The sequence below is a fragment of the Lepisosteus platostomus genome, chromosome 15 (assembly GCF_059453375.1).
Source record: "Lepisosteus platostomus isolate fLepPlt1 chromosome 15, fLepPlt1.hap1, whole genome shotgun sequence".
Lineage (NCBI taxonomy): Eukaryota > Metazoa > Chordata > Actinopteri > Semionotiformes > Lepisosteidae > Lepisosteus > Lepisosteus platostomus.
The window spans coordinates 5,908,647-5,924,084 of NC_142625.1; the positions used below are offsets into that span (position 1 = coordinate 5,908,647).

Sequence of the window (15,438 nt, forward strand, 5' to 3'; positions counted from 1 at the left end):
TGTGTTCACGGCTGACGTATTCTGTAGCGGATTTGAAATGCGCCTGCATTTGATCCTTGTTTAGCTCTGTGACAATGCGTCGGTTTTAGGAGCGTGGCTTGCCGTCGGGTATCTTTGAAGCAGATAAAGGGCCGGTGTGGAATCGCGGATGAAGTTTTCTTATAAATGTTTTAGGAGTGAGCGATAAACCTCGGTCAAGAGACAAGGAAAATGATTCTTTAGAGAGGAAAACAAATATGCACCTGTGCTATGGAGATTTCAGCATGGTTCTGCAATGGATATTTAAGCAGCAGGGTTACCATTTAGTGCAGGGCTCTCAATAAGAAACACAGTGGTGCTGATGGGAGAAAAACGCATTTGCATGTGGATGTCAGGGACGAAGGCTGTAATTGCTGGTGTCGTGGGTGTCTAGCGGTACTGCAGTAAGAAAAGTAATTTTCTCCGCTGTGTCACAGCTTGCTGTATCCACTATGTTGCGAACTTAAAACCATAACCACAGTAAATATATTGTGACAGAGGGAGAACACTTTGGGCCTACCCTCTAGAACCCTGTCTCTTTCAAATGTGTAATAATCATGAATAATTCCTTATACTTACAATATGTAATACAGCACTTTTCTAGACACGCCACTCAAAGCTCTTTACAGGTAATGGGGACTCCCCTCCACCCCCACCAGTGCACAGCTCCACCTGGATGATGCACCAGTAGTCTCCCCACACACCAGTTCTCCATGGGGAGGAGAACAGAGTGATGAAGACAATTTGTTGCCAGCTTGTTTTCTGTCACATGAGCTCCAGATGTCAGGGATTAGCTGGCTCCTCTCTAGCAAAAACAGGTTTGCTGTCTTTTGGATGAAAGGACCTGCAATGTTTGTATTTTTGATTTTGCTGTGACTTTCTGTTTTTTTTTTTAAATGCTGTGGGAGTCGAATTGAAGATTTATAGTAACTGTAAGATTCTGTGTATGTAGTTGGCCTTTCGTTGTCGCTATGACACAAAAATTTTGGCTGTTTATATATTTCCGGGACACCCTTTCCTCCTGGCTCAGCATTGAGGGTTCAGATGTCTTGGGATCCATCTAGCACCAGGTCCTCCCCTCCGCGGCCTGAGGGCACAGGTTTCTACCCAACATCGTCTGTCCTAACCTGAACCTGGGCTAACCCCCGTTTTCCCGCTAAGCATAGGGTCGCTTAGGGTCTTTTTTGCTCTCCTGCCTTCCGACATCCGTGACAGGCTGGTTGTGATCCAGCAATCCCAGCTCCTCTGTCAGACTAGGACCTTATAGATCAAACGGCCTCTTGTCGAAGAAAAGTTTAGAAATTGTCAAAGAAAACTCTTCACTCAGGTTAGGTGTGGTCAAGCAGAGTCCTTTATTCATGCGCATGGGGAGGATACAATCATGCAGATCTGAGAGCAGCCTCTCATACAGATCTGTGAGTAACCTCTCCACCGAGATGGTAAATGCAACAAGTTTTATACAGCAAATTCACAGTTTCCATATTAGGGGTTGTTTTTCTTTCTACAAACATTTCTTTGTAATTGACCACGTTCTTCTTAAGAAGCAGTTTTACCTTGTATACAGACAATAGGAAGTATAGAAATAAAATGTGTGAAATGAGCTACACATTCTGCAGTTGTAGCATTAATATCAAAAAGTCAAATAATGTTTGCAATTGTTCTTTCATACTATTGCTAGGTAAAAGGCATTTTTCAAAGCCAACTAGTCACTATCTTATACACTTTAAAAAAGGCCAATGCTAAAATTCTTCCTCACTCTCCACGGGTCTTGGTCCTGCACTAACTAAAAGCCCAGTGTCGGAAGATCTGACAGGAGCAAACCTTGGGTGCAATACAGGCATACCTGTATATTCAGGTGCCAATCCATTTCAGTGAGATACTGCATATACATAACAGTGAAGGAATCTTAAAATCACCTTGAAAACTAACAGGGAAACAGGTGAAGGGACTTCAAAACAGATGTAGTATATGCTCTCCCTCTGGGTTCGGTCAGCAGATGGTAGACTGGACAAGAGGGCATCGCAGTAGCTATCGGGCTGCAGTTTCACAACATTTTAAGGTGATAAAAGGCTGTTTTTGTAACATTACTAAAAACATTAACGTAGTAATGTTTTGTAACATTACTAATGTGGGTTTTACATTTTAAAACAGGATCTAAAAAAGCACATATGAAAGTCTAACAGGAAGTATGGATTTGTCTTATTTAAAGACAGGCCTAGAAAAACAATCTACCCAATCATCCGAGGTTCCCATTCTTCACTGATACTATAATCCTATTCCAGCAAGCAGACCAATATATGGCAATAAAAAAGAATACATTTTTCAGAGCCAGTCTCTTTCGTACGCATGAGAACAGCACCTCACCCAACTGATTCATCTGTAGTTGTGATCGGTCAAAATCAGTGTCTTCAAGTAGGACTCAGATAAGATAAGATCGCTTTATTGGCCATACACAATTTCTTGCATTAGGAATTTGTCTTTTGGCAGACCCCAGCTTGCTCTCCAGGAGAAACACAGACAGGGAGAGTCACTTGGGGTCAGACCCCATTTATACGGCGCCCCTGGAGCAGGTGGGGTTAAGGGCCTTGCTATGGGAAAAGACAGGAAGAACAAAATAATGTGCCAATTTTTAAAATGATCAATGGGTCATCATTACCACAATGCCTACATTTCTACTTAGTTATCTATGCTAACATAGGGGAACACGTCACTGTAGCAGGCAGGGCTGGGACCAGGATGTGGGCACTAGGAATAGCGAGGACCAAGAACAAGACGGCATGGACCAGAGCATCCCGTTACCAAGCTGTGTGGGGCTTGGGGACAGGAGGGATGGGAAAGGTGACACAGCAAATATAGTCTGGGGCTGTAGGTGCCGTGGGATCGATGCTCAACTGGAAACTGAGAGAAGGAAAGGGAGACAGCAGAGCGAATAAGGTTAGATGAAGAAAGAAGGGGAAGGACAGGGGAAATGAAGTGGCTGCAAGTGTTTGAAGTTCCAGGGAGGGTTGTTGACATCAGGAGAGCTGAAAGGTGCAGAGCCAGTTATTTCACATGGAAAATGTTGAAGTAAAAGCTTGTTTGAGAAGAGGTGGGAAAGTGAGGCTGATCACTCATAGGACCTGTGGATTGAATGTGTCAAGGATGGCTGCTTGAACCTCAAGTCAATCATTAACATGCTCTAGGAGAGCAGCACATGTGACTAAATTGAACCTGCTGTAAGCTCTTTTGACTGCAAGGCCTACACCTTATATCCTCTACATTAGATTGACTGAAACACCAAGGGAAGATATAAACAGGTCTTGGGATCTACTGATAATCACTGCAATCTGAAAACACAATCAGGTTAATATGATAATATACATAATGCTTACCAACCTGAAATCAAGATAGAAGTGAGATTGATCTGTGTGAATCCAGTTGAGGACTGTTTTCTTTTACTGAAAGTTTTTTGTGAAGAAAATATTAAAAACAAGTCTTATAAACAGCTTTGAGAAAATGGTTTAAAAAGATTAGAACGGTGAAAGTTACAAAGTGATATATTTGATGACTAATCATTAGGAAAACGAATTTTACTTCACATTACTTTGCAAAATCAGGGCCAGTTTGATTCAGACTTCTACAGGGAAGTGAAGACCAGAGACAAGAAAGGAGTAACAATTCCCAGTCAGAGGCGCTACCTGTTGAAAAACCAGCTGGAATACAAACCAGTGGCGTTGCTGTTTCGCAAAATGGTGTTTGAGACCATTCCAATGTTCAGTGGAGGAATCCCCAGTTTGTGGTTTATCAGCTCAAAGTCAAGATCCACACCTCCAACCCAGCGCACACGAGGCGAGAACACAAGTACATGTTCTTTAAGTTTCCACAGCCTCTGCCAATGTGTGGTGGCATCAAAGTGGAGATTTTCTACAAACAAAACAAGATGAGGAAAAAGGATAAAATGTTCCACTTCTGGATCAACACTTTCTTCATACCTGGACCAGAAGAAAATATGGAGAAGGTTGAAAATGGAGTCAAAGAACTCAATGGAATTCAAAGTACAGAGCGTGGAGACTAATCCTTATCTAATCCTGACATTAACAAAGAATGATTTGGACAAAGCAAATAAAGACAACGCCAACAAAAACTTATCTCCAAATTAGAAGGTGAAACTGCATTTTACAAAAACCGTGGAGAAGCCATTGAATTCAGAGGCCAGCACTTCAGTAACCCCGGACATTAGTGACAGTGAACCCGATCACTATAGATACTCTGACCCTGAAAATGAACCTTTTGATGAAGAGCAACATACACAGGTAACAAAAGTCTGAAATATTTTTATGGGAAGAAAAAACGAGAAAATAAGGAGAAAACTTGAATATAATCTGAAAACCAAGTACCTTTTTTCAAATGGCAATAGGACATCGTGTTAAGTAAAATGCTACCAGTTATAGGAACTATTTTTTTTTCCTGACTAATTTTGTTTTGCCCCATACATCCGCAAGAGATTGACACCATTGTCCAGTAGAGGAAAAGTTCAGTAGCTCTGTTGTGTATATACCTTTTTGTGTCAAAGAGACAATGGAAAAAGTAACACAATCAGGAGGTAAAAGACAGCACTTTCCCATTTAATTCCAGTTTTAAGGTGGAGACAGATCATGTGTCACACCCGCTGCCATCAGTAACCTTCACACTAACAGTCTCGCCCCAATCAAGCAGCAGCTGGGGGCAGTCCCCGCAAACGCCGCAGATCAGACCCGTTAACCAATCAGGACAGCTCACTGGTGACCACACCCTCCACATCCAGACACATTTAAACCCTCTCCTGTTCTCATCTCATTGCTTGGTATTGGTAGCTCCTTAGGAACGCCTTGCCTCGCACTTTCACGGATGTCGGAAGGGACGAACTGTGGAGAAGCAGGACAGCGGAAAATGACCCTATGCAAAGCAGCAGAACGGGTAGTTAGCCCAGGCTCAGCAGTGGAAAGAGTTCAGGAGTGCCGTATAGAAACCTGTGCCCTCAGGCCACAGACGGAGCAGCGACCTGGTGCTCGGCGGGTTTCAGGACATCCAAACGTCAATGCTGAGCGAAGGTGAATGAGAGACACGGAAATATATAGCCCCAGAGAGAGAGACACCGGAAGGAGACCAAAGCACAGGAAACTAGGGACAGGACAGAGTAGGAGCGCCCTCTGGCTTTGTCCTTGACTTTTGTCTTGTTTCTTGTCTTGTCCGTTACATCCGGTGTTTAATTGTAGAATGGGCCTTCCCTTTGTATTCCATCACTAACTGTAGGTGCTAAATGCAAACAAAAAGGGTCTGTCTGCTACACCTCTCTTTCCCGCGAGAAGTACAAAGACTAGATTGCAGTTGGCCAAAACCGTTACTGAAACAGTTTGCCTGCGTTTGAACAGAACCAGTATGGATAAGGGATGGAAAGAGCACTTATGATGAGAGGAAGACAGACCAGACTGGTTCGTGCACCATTTCCCAGCTTATTGAAATGCACCTTTCAAGCTTGCAAACGTTAATAATCCTTGGATGTTTATGGAATCGGCTGCTACTGCTGCTTGTGTTTTGTGCTTTTCTTTCTTTTTTTTAAAGCGTAAAGGTGCTAGCAAAGGCAGCTAGAGGGAGCGATTCACTTTCCACAGAATGCTAATGGCCCTTGCATGAAGAGATTTGATGCTTTGGGGTCAAACAAAATAAACATCTAGTACTCAACCACAGAAATGTGATTGCTGTTATAACAATGAAAAGTGGGGGAGGAGAAATGAGTGAAGATTGTTTTTTAATTGAACTTTTCTGCTCCTTGTTCAAACAAGGCCAGTGCTTTTGTCACTTCTGTCCCTCTCCTAGTGCACAGATACAGACAGCTGCAGAGTCCTGAACCAAGTCCCAGAGACTGCTGGAAGGCACTGAGTGTTGCAAAGAAAGATATGCAGCGGATACTGGGGAGGACACACACACAAGTGGACGGCTTGTTGTGATGCTTTCCCTGCAGGCATTTCTCCAGCTGGGGCACCTGCAGCACCCAGTGGTGGGCAAGAATATGAAACATGAAACAACATGAAAAGTATATTTTATGTACAGGGTTAGTCAAAATGCTGTTGTTAACTTGAACCGTTTATGAAAAATTAATTACATGGGTTACTGTGACAAAAGAGGTTTCAAATGAAATCATTAATATTAAGGTTTCTAACAGTTACCTTACAATCCTTTGCCATCTGTGGAGGAGAACATAAAGCTTTAGTAAAATAACTGGCATTTATACTTGTTGACAATTTTGACTAACCCTGTATATATAGATGGAATTCTTACAGTTTGGCATATTAATTTTATTTTCTTGCTATTACAGGTCAAGGAATGGAGGCAAAGGAAGAGTGTTGTTTCACCAAGTGAGCAAAAAATGGTCATAACTGCCGTGAAAGAGCACAAAACTGCATCACAGCAGCTGGCTTCCTTTGCATTGCATTGTGAAGAGGAACATGTAAGTTAATGGCTACACTGATCTACCCCTCCACTTGATTCAAGGCTGTGGTGGAACTGGAACCATCCTGGCAAGCAGAGGGTGCAAAGCAGAGTAACACCCTGCATGTGACACCAGTCCATCACAGTACTCACACGTATTCACACCACAGCCAATTTTCATAGCAGCCAATTAAAATCCATATTAATACAGAAAAAAAGACCTCCACCTGCATAATTCCCATCATGTGCAGTATTTAAGAAAATTTGGAAAATCGGTACTACAAATAACTGTAGTATTTCAATACTCTGGTTTCTACCCATCGGTCCGATGATATATTGGCGGTTTAATGGGATTCTGGCAAAATTGGCCCTAGGTGTCAGTATGTGTCTGGATTTGCGTCCGGCATCCTCAGAAGAGTGCTTTATGTTTTCTTTTCTTAATTTCATTTGATTACTACAGATTATAAGGTATAATACATTTGTGATCAATGTTTTTTTGTTAATACCCTGTTTTGTTAAAACCCTGAACCAGCCACCTGGACCACTGACTCCCCTGCCACCCCACTCCCCACACTATCCAAGCTAGATTCTGGAAATCACTAAGTGGAGTGAACTCACAAAAAGCTGCTGGACCTGACAGTATCCCTGGCCTGGTACTCAGAACATGTGCCTGGCAGATAGCTGATGTCTGTACTGACATCTTCAACCTGTCCTTGGCCCAGGCCACTGTACCTAGCTGCTTCAAGACAAACACCATTGTGCCAGTACCAAAAAAATCAGCACCCACATGCCTGAATGACTACCGCCATTCATAATGAAGTGGTTTGAAAAAGTACTTATTCCACACATTAAAGCCAGCATTCCAAAAACACTTGATCCTCTCCAGTTTGGTTATCGCACAAATCGCTCCAATCTTTATAGCTTTACTCCCCATGAAAACAAAGATGTCAGTGTGGTAAAAAGAATGTTTGGCCTTTAAGTGGGTGAGGGAAACCTTAGATATTATTTGTTTGGCAGGAAATCCGTGTTAGTGATGGATCACTTCCCATAAAGAAAAGAATGCCTGTTAGCACAATGGTTTCTCAGCCTACAAGGTTATGAATTTACGGTGAAACACAGAGTGGACCGTAAACATGGCAATGCTGATGGAGTTTACAGGGCACATTGCTTCTGGGCACAAGTCACTCACCCCATTAGGTCTGAGCTAGGGGTGGGAGTGTGTGACAAAAGGGAGGGTGCTTTTGTGCACAGAGGTTTGAGAAGTCTCTATCTTATTTGACCCTGTCTCTTTAAAAATGTGTAGTTTTCTCTGTACTGGGGATGTGGAGAACTACCCATCCCAAGATGCCTTGGGGGGAAATGGCCTGCTCATTTCCTGTCTAAACAATCTCAGCTATGAGGGATTAGCTGCCTGCTTGCTGAATTTAAAAGGGAGTGGCAAACACAAGTTGGTGCCTTTTGTTAGGGAATGACCTGAAAGCTATTCTGGTTTTAGTGATGTTTGTTTTGGACCTAACCCGAACCCAACAGGAGGGGTCGTGTGCTCATTGCCCAGTGAAGGAGCTTGTTCTGGAGGTCTGCCTGCAGCTTCGGGAAAACCACCTTGCTCAGCAGCCCGAAGCGACTCGGCTGAGCAATCCAGCTGCTTCCCTACACCCTCTCATGTGCCATACTTTGCCAGCTTGTCTCCAGGGGTCCAGAAAACGGCAAAACCAAGAGACTTTCATCCACTCTGGGGACACGGTGAAGCTTCTCGACACTACAACAGAGGAGCGATAACGGAATTCCCTTGGTGGCGATTCGCTGTGCTGCCGAGTTCAAGCCCTTGATGGAGCACCGATTGGGCCCAGGATTATCTCCAAGAAAACAGGCAGAGCAGGGGTCAGTGCTAGAATTGGCTGGTTAAGATCCTTGAATCAATTAGCTGTCCACAAGGCTGAATATCCTTGGATCTCCAGTCAGTTCTTCCAGTCATTGACGCAACTAACACCCTGAACACAGTCCTCACATTCGATGTCAAGGTGTCCTGCAGTTTGTTTTTCTCCCTCTTAATTATAGCCAGCTACATTGAACCCAATAAAAAGTTAGCTGGCTGGCACTTCCACCTCTTGGAGTATTTCACCCCAAAGATGAGCAGCACCTCCGAGAACTCTGTTCCTTCTAAAAAGACCTTGAGGAGACCAAATAGAGGCTTCGGCCTAGAACTTGTGAAATGATGTACAACAAACAATGAACCCCTACCCACAGAAAGGACACCTGTCATCAACTCCGTGCTGAATAGTCCCCAAGAAAGAATTTATGCCAACACTAGTGTGTAGAACACTCCACAGTAAATCCCCAACTCTTCTCTGCAATGGTGGCTTGTATAGGCTACTCCAGCTGGGCTTGCCATCCTCCCCTGCACCTAGCCTCTCCCTCCAGGGTCTATCAGCCCGATCCTCAAGAGCATCAATGTGGTGAACCTTGAGACAAAGTCTGTGCAAATCTTAAAATGTGAAAAATAAAACTCTCCACTGATGACAAACTCCGAGTTTCTGAGGGCAATCGGCAACAACGCTGACATTTGGTTGTGCTTTCAATTCAAAAAGACAGAAAGCTTCTTTTAGCTGGAATGTTTTTTTTACTATATAGACTATTTTTGATGCCTTCCACATTCGTGTTACCTTGAAAAGCTGACTGAACACCTACGGGCTTATGCTTATCAGAGCTGCCCGCAGGCCTCGGCAGTGGTCCATTTCTTTCAGTCTGCCTCCAGCTACTGACCACTGTTGGGGAAACTACACTGCACAACTACCTCTGTGGAGCAGGATTTTGTCTGGTACCTTGGGTAGACATGCTTCAGACCACAAAGAAGGCACATCAATGGTGGAGGACGCACAAACAAGAGCCAGAGAGTATGTTGAGACCTGGTTAGGAACTGTCAAGCACGCAATCCTTCAGCACAGGAGGAAACCGAGGCCAGCAGAGTATTAGAAAGATGAGAACTTTCCTCTAAGGTTGGTATAGAGAACTTTAGAGTGCCCCCCTGATAAGGTTTTGATGGTACCCTTGAGTACCACTAAGAAAAGTCTTGAACAGGAACAGTGGGCAAAGAGGGTGTCAGATGTAGGCAAGCTAACCAAAACCAAATTCTCCAGCGCACCTTCCGATCCCCACACGATTTGAGAGAGGTGAAAAAGAGACGACAATACAAATATTGGGCCAAGGGGCACACCGCAAGACAACAACTGAGGGCAGGTACGGCAGGGGAAATCAGGAACCCGGGAGTGTGCAGAATGGCAGCACAAAGAAGAAGGAAAAGTATCACCCAAGCACGTTGCCATGCTCTCTATAGGCAGGGCCATCGTGCTCATGCCACACCACGATGCTCGCTCCATTTCAAAAGTGCTAAGAGAGAAAACAGATTCCAGAAAGAAGGTATAATTTATATTATAACAATTTTTTGGCATGGCACCTTTTTCAGGGCATACGTGTTCAGGGCGTTCGTGGTGTCCAGGCTGAAGCTGGAGTCTGCTCACTCATCAGACTGACATGTTTCAGGAGGTGTGGGCAGTGGACGTTGGGAAATTAGAGTTCTTATGTTGTGACTTTTTTGTTTTTTTTACTTTTTTCATTTGTGTTATTTGATGTGTGAGGGAGGGGGTGGGATTCTGTTGTTTGTGGTGATGTTGTTTTTGTGTCTTTTAATGGAATAAAGGTATTTTTAAAACCTCAACCTCTCTCAGTGCAGTGTTATTGTACTGTAGTGTCCAATAGTTGTCTGTATTAACCCCTCTCTCTCAGTGCAGTGTTAATGTACTGTAGTGTCCAGTAGTTGTCTGTATTAACCCCTCTCTCTCTCAGTGCAGTGTTAATGTACTGTAGTGTCCAGTAGTTGTCTGTATTAACCCCCCTCTCTCTCAGTGCAGTTTTATTGTACTGTAGTGTCCAGTAGTTGTCTGTATTAACCCCCCTCTCTCTCAGTGCAGTGTTAATGTACTGTAGTGTCCAGTAGTTGTCTGTATTAACCCCTCTCTCTCTCAGTGCAGTGTTAATGTACTGTAGTGTCCAGTAGTTGTCTGTATTAACCCCCCTCTCTCTCAGTGCAGTGTTAATGTACTGTAGTGTCCAGTAGTTGTCTGTATTAACTCCTCTGTCAGTGCAGTGTTAATGTACTGTAGTGTCCAGTCAGTCTCTATATTAACCGCTCTCTCTGTATCAGTCTGCAGAGCCAGCTTACCAACACATAGACCGTTGCTCTGTTTATGGAGACAGCCCTTCAGGTGAGCAAGGGACAGGGGACTCCTGGTCATCTCTACCTCTTTCCTCCTTCTTCAGACTCCCACCCTCTCCTTACTCAAATTCAGCCTGAAAGAGCTTTATTTGAATGACTAAGGCAATTAAACTAGCTGGACTTTTATTGTACAGCATTTATTAGAGGCTCTGTTCCTCAGGCTGAGACAGGAGATCACACACTGTTTTATTATTATTATTGAGAGACAGGCTCACTGTCTGTTCCTCAGGCTGGGACAGGGGATCACACTGTATTATTATTATTGAGAGACAGGCTCACTGTCTGTTCCTCAGGCTGGGACAGGAGATCAGACATTGTATTATTATTGAGAGACAGGCTAACTGTCAGTTTCTCAGGCTGGGACAGAAGATCACACACAGTATTATTATTATTGAGAGACAGGCTCACTGTTCCTCAGGCTGGGACAGGAGATCACACACTGTATTATTATTATTGAGAGACAGGCTCACTGTTCCTCAGGCTGGGACAGGAGATCACACACCGTATTATTATTATGTAAGGCAGGTCTTGAGCTCAGTTAGTCATGAAATAGTCCTTATGCGGGTTCTACTGTCACAAACAATCCAAAAGAAAATAATTGAGGGTTACCCAAAGTCAATTCTTGATCTAAGTCCAGAACCAGAAAGATTAATCCAGAAAAAAGAATGAAGAACACAATCCAGAAGTTGAAGACGAGAAACAGGCCAAAGTCCAAAACCAGGTAAAGAACCCAGGTAAGAAAACAGAAAAACATGAACTAAGAACAACAAACTGATTGGCAATTTTGTCATCTACAGGACAGCACACTGCCCTTGGTTCACTCCTGTTTTGTTGTCATCCTTTTGTCTGGAGTCTGCATGCTCTTACTCATACTCCCATGGGATTGTATCAGGTGCTGGTGCTCCCTCCCTCCTCCTCCTCAACTGTGTGTAAGCTGTTTAATTGGCATCTCAACACTTCCTGCCTGCCCAGTAAAGCACCAGCGTTGACTTTCCAGTGTTGAGATGGTTTCCAGGTTGATGCAGACTTTAACAGCAAGAAGTGTCTCCCTGATAGAAGGTGCATGAATTAGTACTGCTTCATTTTTATATATATTATGCCCTACTCCATTGTGCTGGTTATTGTGATGTGCCTCCATGTCCAAATTTGGAAGACGTTGTTAGGCATGTACCTGAGGGTATATTCATGTCCTCTGAGGTATTTTATACCTTTTGTTTTTTACAGTCGCACAGTGGCCCCATAACACAAATTTAGGAAGGTTTTTGTTCTGCTGTTGTCATGGGTTTTTGCTGGGGGGGATGTTATAAACAGTTATTGACATCATCGCTGACATGACTTGTGTTAAATGCTGTCATTGAGACATCATTCATAATGAATTTTCTCAAGAGAACAGCAGATTGTTATTTTATACTTGTCTCATGTCGGCGAATCCCGTTACCTCCAGTCCTCCAAGTCTTCTCCAGCCTCCTGGGAAAAACAGCAACAAGAAGAACACTGATCGCGCCCAGTAATCTTACCAGGATGCTAGAAACTGTGGAAACGGCACAGTGCCTGAGCAGAGTGGGGGGAAAAAAAGGATGCAATGGTTGAGTTAATGAGCAAAGAGGCAGAAATGGTCTTTATACACACTTGTGGCTACACACTCACTGCTAGGGCCAATTTTCCCAGAAGCCAATTAACCTACAAATATGCCTTTGGACTGTGGGAGGAAACCCATGAGAATAGGATGGGAACATGCAACCTCCACCCAGACAGCACCCCAGGTCCAGAATTGAACCCAGGGCCCCAGAGCTGAGAGGCAGCAGTGCTATACACTGCACCACTTCATTCCTTCCTGTTAAAAAGCCAGGTAACCTACTGTGCTCTGGGCTTTCATGTAGGCTGACGAGAGGAATGTTTTGACAGCAGGACCTTCATGTTGTAGAGTCTACATTCTGTTTTAATGTTGAAATATACAGTTACGAGCATACCTGTTTACCCATATGTTAGAACAGTGTCATTTACTGTATTTAACCCCCCTATGCGTGGTGAGTCGAAATACTGGGAAAAACATTTTTTTAATTTATATTCCATGTTGGATTAATTGTGAAAACGTGAAAGCATGTGAATGTATGTTGCCAGACTCAGTTTTTGGAATTTAATTTTGGGTTTGACTCATGTCTTGGAAATGGCCCTGGTCTGCCCAGCCACTGGCTGTTGAAGTAGACCTGTCTTCTTTCAAGACACAGTGGGTGAGCCTGTAGTCATATCAGCAGGCGCTTCTTTACGCAGAGGGAGGTGGGAGTGGGGAGCAAGCTGCCCAACATTGTTACTGAAGCCAATACCCTGGATCTTCTCAAGAAACTAGATCTAAATACCAAACTGGCTCCCCCCGTTTCTATAATCTTAATGCTTTCAATCATTATTTTCTATGACATTTAGTCTGTTGCGGCACACAGTGAAATTTACCATTTGCTTTGCTTTGAACTGTGAGATGTGATGCACTGTACTGTGCTACCTGTGGTGAAGCCTGAGAAAAGTGAAGCACATTAAACAATTTGTTTTTTAGTGTTCTTTTTAGACTTTTAAAAAACTCTGTCCCTGTACTCTCGAGCTAGCTTCTTAAAAGCTTGTTCAATAAAACAACTCAAGGTGTCCAAGTCTGTAGGAGGAACACTGGGGAGCAGGTCTGCAGTTGAAAGTCTCAAAAACTGGTGACCAACACAGGGATACTACTAATTACCATTTAAAAAAACTGATTTGAAAGAAATAGTAAAAACTGTTTCAAATAACACCCATGGTATTGATCTCAAAGGAAGGTTGTAGAATCAGGAAACGTCTTATTGAAATTACAATTATTTTGTCATAAAAAGGGTGAAGTCTTCCACATATAGGTCAAAGAACTCAGTCGGGAGGAGGAAACCTTTGGTTTAGTTTTTACATTTCTACAACAAGGCTCATAAAACTGTCAATGAATACAAGGTTGCAACAGATATTCAGAAAAGTAACTAATCTCAAATGCATCATTGCTTTAAAATCTTCCCATTTTACAGGCGACCGGTAATACTTTACTGTAGGGTAAAGCAACTGCCCATTGGATTAGAACAGCTGGCTTTCATGATTTAAAAGTTACATCAATAAATTCATGTGCAAATTGAGCCTTTTCTGTAGCTGCTCATCCCATCTGTTGCAAGAATAGTTTCCTTGGGGTTTTTAAGCTGCTCTTCTGTGTGCGATCCATGCACTGATGGATTTTTAAACCGCTTGATACACTCCTCCCACACTGACGCCAGCTGAACCGTTCCCCTCCTGTGTGAGTGCGCTGATGGGTTTTTAAGTTGCTTAATTGACTAAAACTCTTGTCGCACTGATTGCAGCCGAACGGTTTCTCTCCTGTGTGAGTGCGCTGATGCCTTTTTAACTGTGTTAAATCAATAAAGCCTCTCCCACACTCACTGTAGCCGAATGGTTTCTCTCCCGTGTAAGTGCGCTGGTGGTTTTTTAAGGTGCCTACCTGACTAAAACTTTTTCCATACTGCAGATGAACGGTCTCTCTCCCATGTGTGTGAGCTGATGCCTTTTTAATTGGGTTAAATCCATAAAGCTCTTCCCACACTCACTGCAGCTGAATGGTCTGTCTCCTGTGTGAGTGAACTGATGCCTTTTTAATTGTGTTAAATCAATAAAGCTCTTCCCACACTGGCTACAGATGAAAGGCTTCTCTCCACTGTGAATCAGCTGATGCCTTTTTAATTTTCTTAACTCAATAAAGCTCTTTAACACTGACTGCAGCTGAATGGTCTGTCTCCTGTGTGAATGCATTGGTGAGTTTTTAAGTGGCTTGAATTACTAAAGCTTTTCCCACACTCACTGCAGCTGAACGGCCTTTCCCCTGTGTGAGTGCGCTGGTGCTTCTTTAAGGTGCATGACGAACTAAAGCTCTTCCCACACTCACTGCAGCTGAACGGTCTCTCTCCTGTGTGAGTGCGCTGGTGGATTTTTAAGTTGCCTGATGTACTACAACTCTTTCCACACTGACTGCAGCTGAACGGTCTCTCTCCTGCGTGAATGCGCTGGTGGATTTTTAAGTTGCCTAACTGGCTAAAACTCTTCCCACACTGACTGCAGCTGAATGGTTTCACTCCTGTAGGGATCCTCTGGTGGCTATCTGAAGTGTTTAATGGACAGAAATGCTGTTGCTGTCTGTGCTGTGGTGATAGTTTCTCCATTTCATCTGTGGAAGGCCTGGGCTGACTCTTCCTGACCCTCTGCAGCTTCTCTCTTTGCAAGTGCCCCCTGTACTGACCCCTCTCTGCGTACTGTAACTCAGTAATGTCCTCTTCGCCATCTCTTTTTTGACCTCTTGTGCAGACACAGACTTCTGTTCATTAAAATGTTGCTTTGCAACATTCTTCATGTCCAGATTAAAACATTTCTCTACAAAGTCATCAGATACTGAGAGCCCAGGTGTCTCGCTCTCAGGCTCGGTCTTCATCCTGGGCACAGAGTCCAGATCCTCACCACTCTGTCCGCTCTCTGTGTGCTGCGCACTGAGTGTCTCTTTCCCTCCTGCAGCAGTGAGCTCTGTCTCCTGCATCAGACTGGAGCCCCTCTCCTCTTCACTGGGCTGCTGTCCAAGAGGAGCCCTCTCCCCAGCATCAGGGAGAGCACTGACCTCTGACCCTGCAAACATAGGACAAAAGAATGAGACCTTTGAGTCA

At 43.8% G+C, this 15,438-nt stretch overlaps 2 pseudogenes across 1 annotated transcript; one reads left to right on the top strand and one right to left on the bottom strand.

The window, feature by feature from the left end:
* Positions 1-1,346: 1,346 nt before the first annotated feature.
* On the bottom strand, positions 1,347-15,219 carry LOC148647761 (uncharacterized; annotated as a pseudogene). The gene is made up of 2 exons (XR_015926620.1): positions 14,232-15,219; positions 1,347-12,289 (listed from the first exon to the last, which is right to left on the bottom strand). The product of XR_015926620.1 is annotated as an uncharacterized LOC148647761 (transcript).
* Positions 3,573-10,180, top strand: LOC148647762 (phosphatidylinositol 3,4,5-trisphosphate 3-phosphatase and dual-specificity protein phosphatase PTEN pseudogene; annotated as a pseudogene).
* Positions 15,220-15,438: the final 219 nt, after the last annotated feature.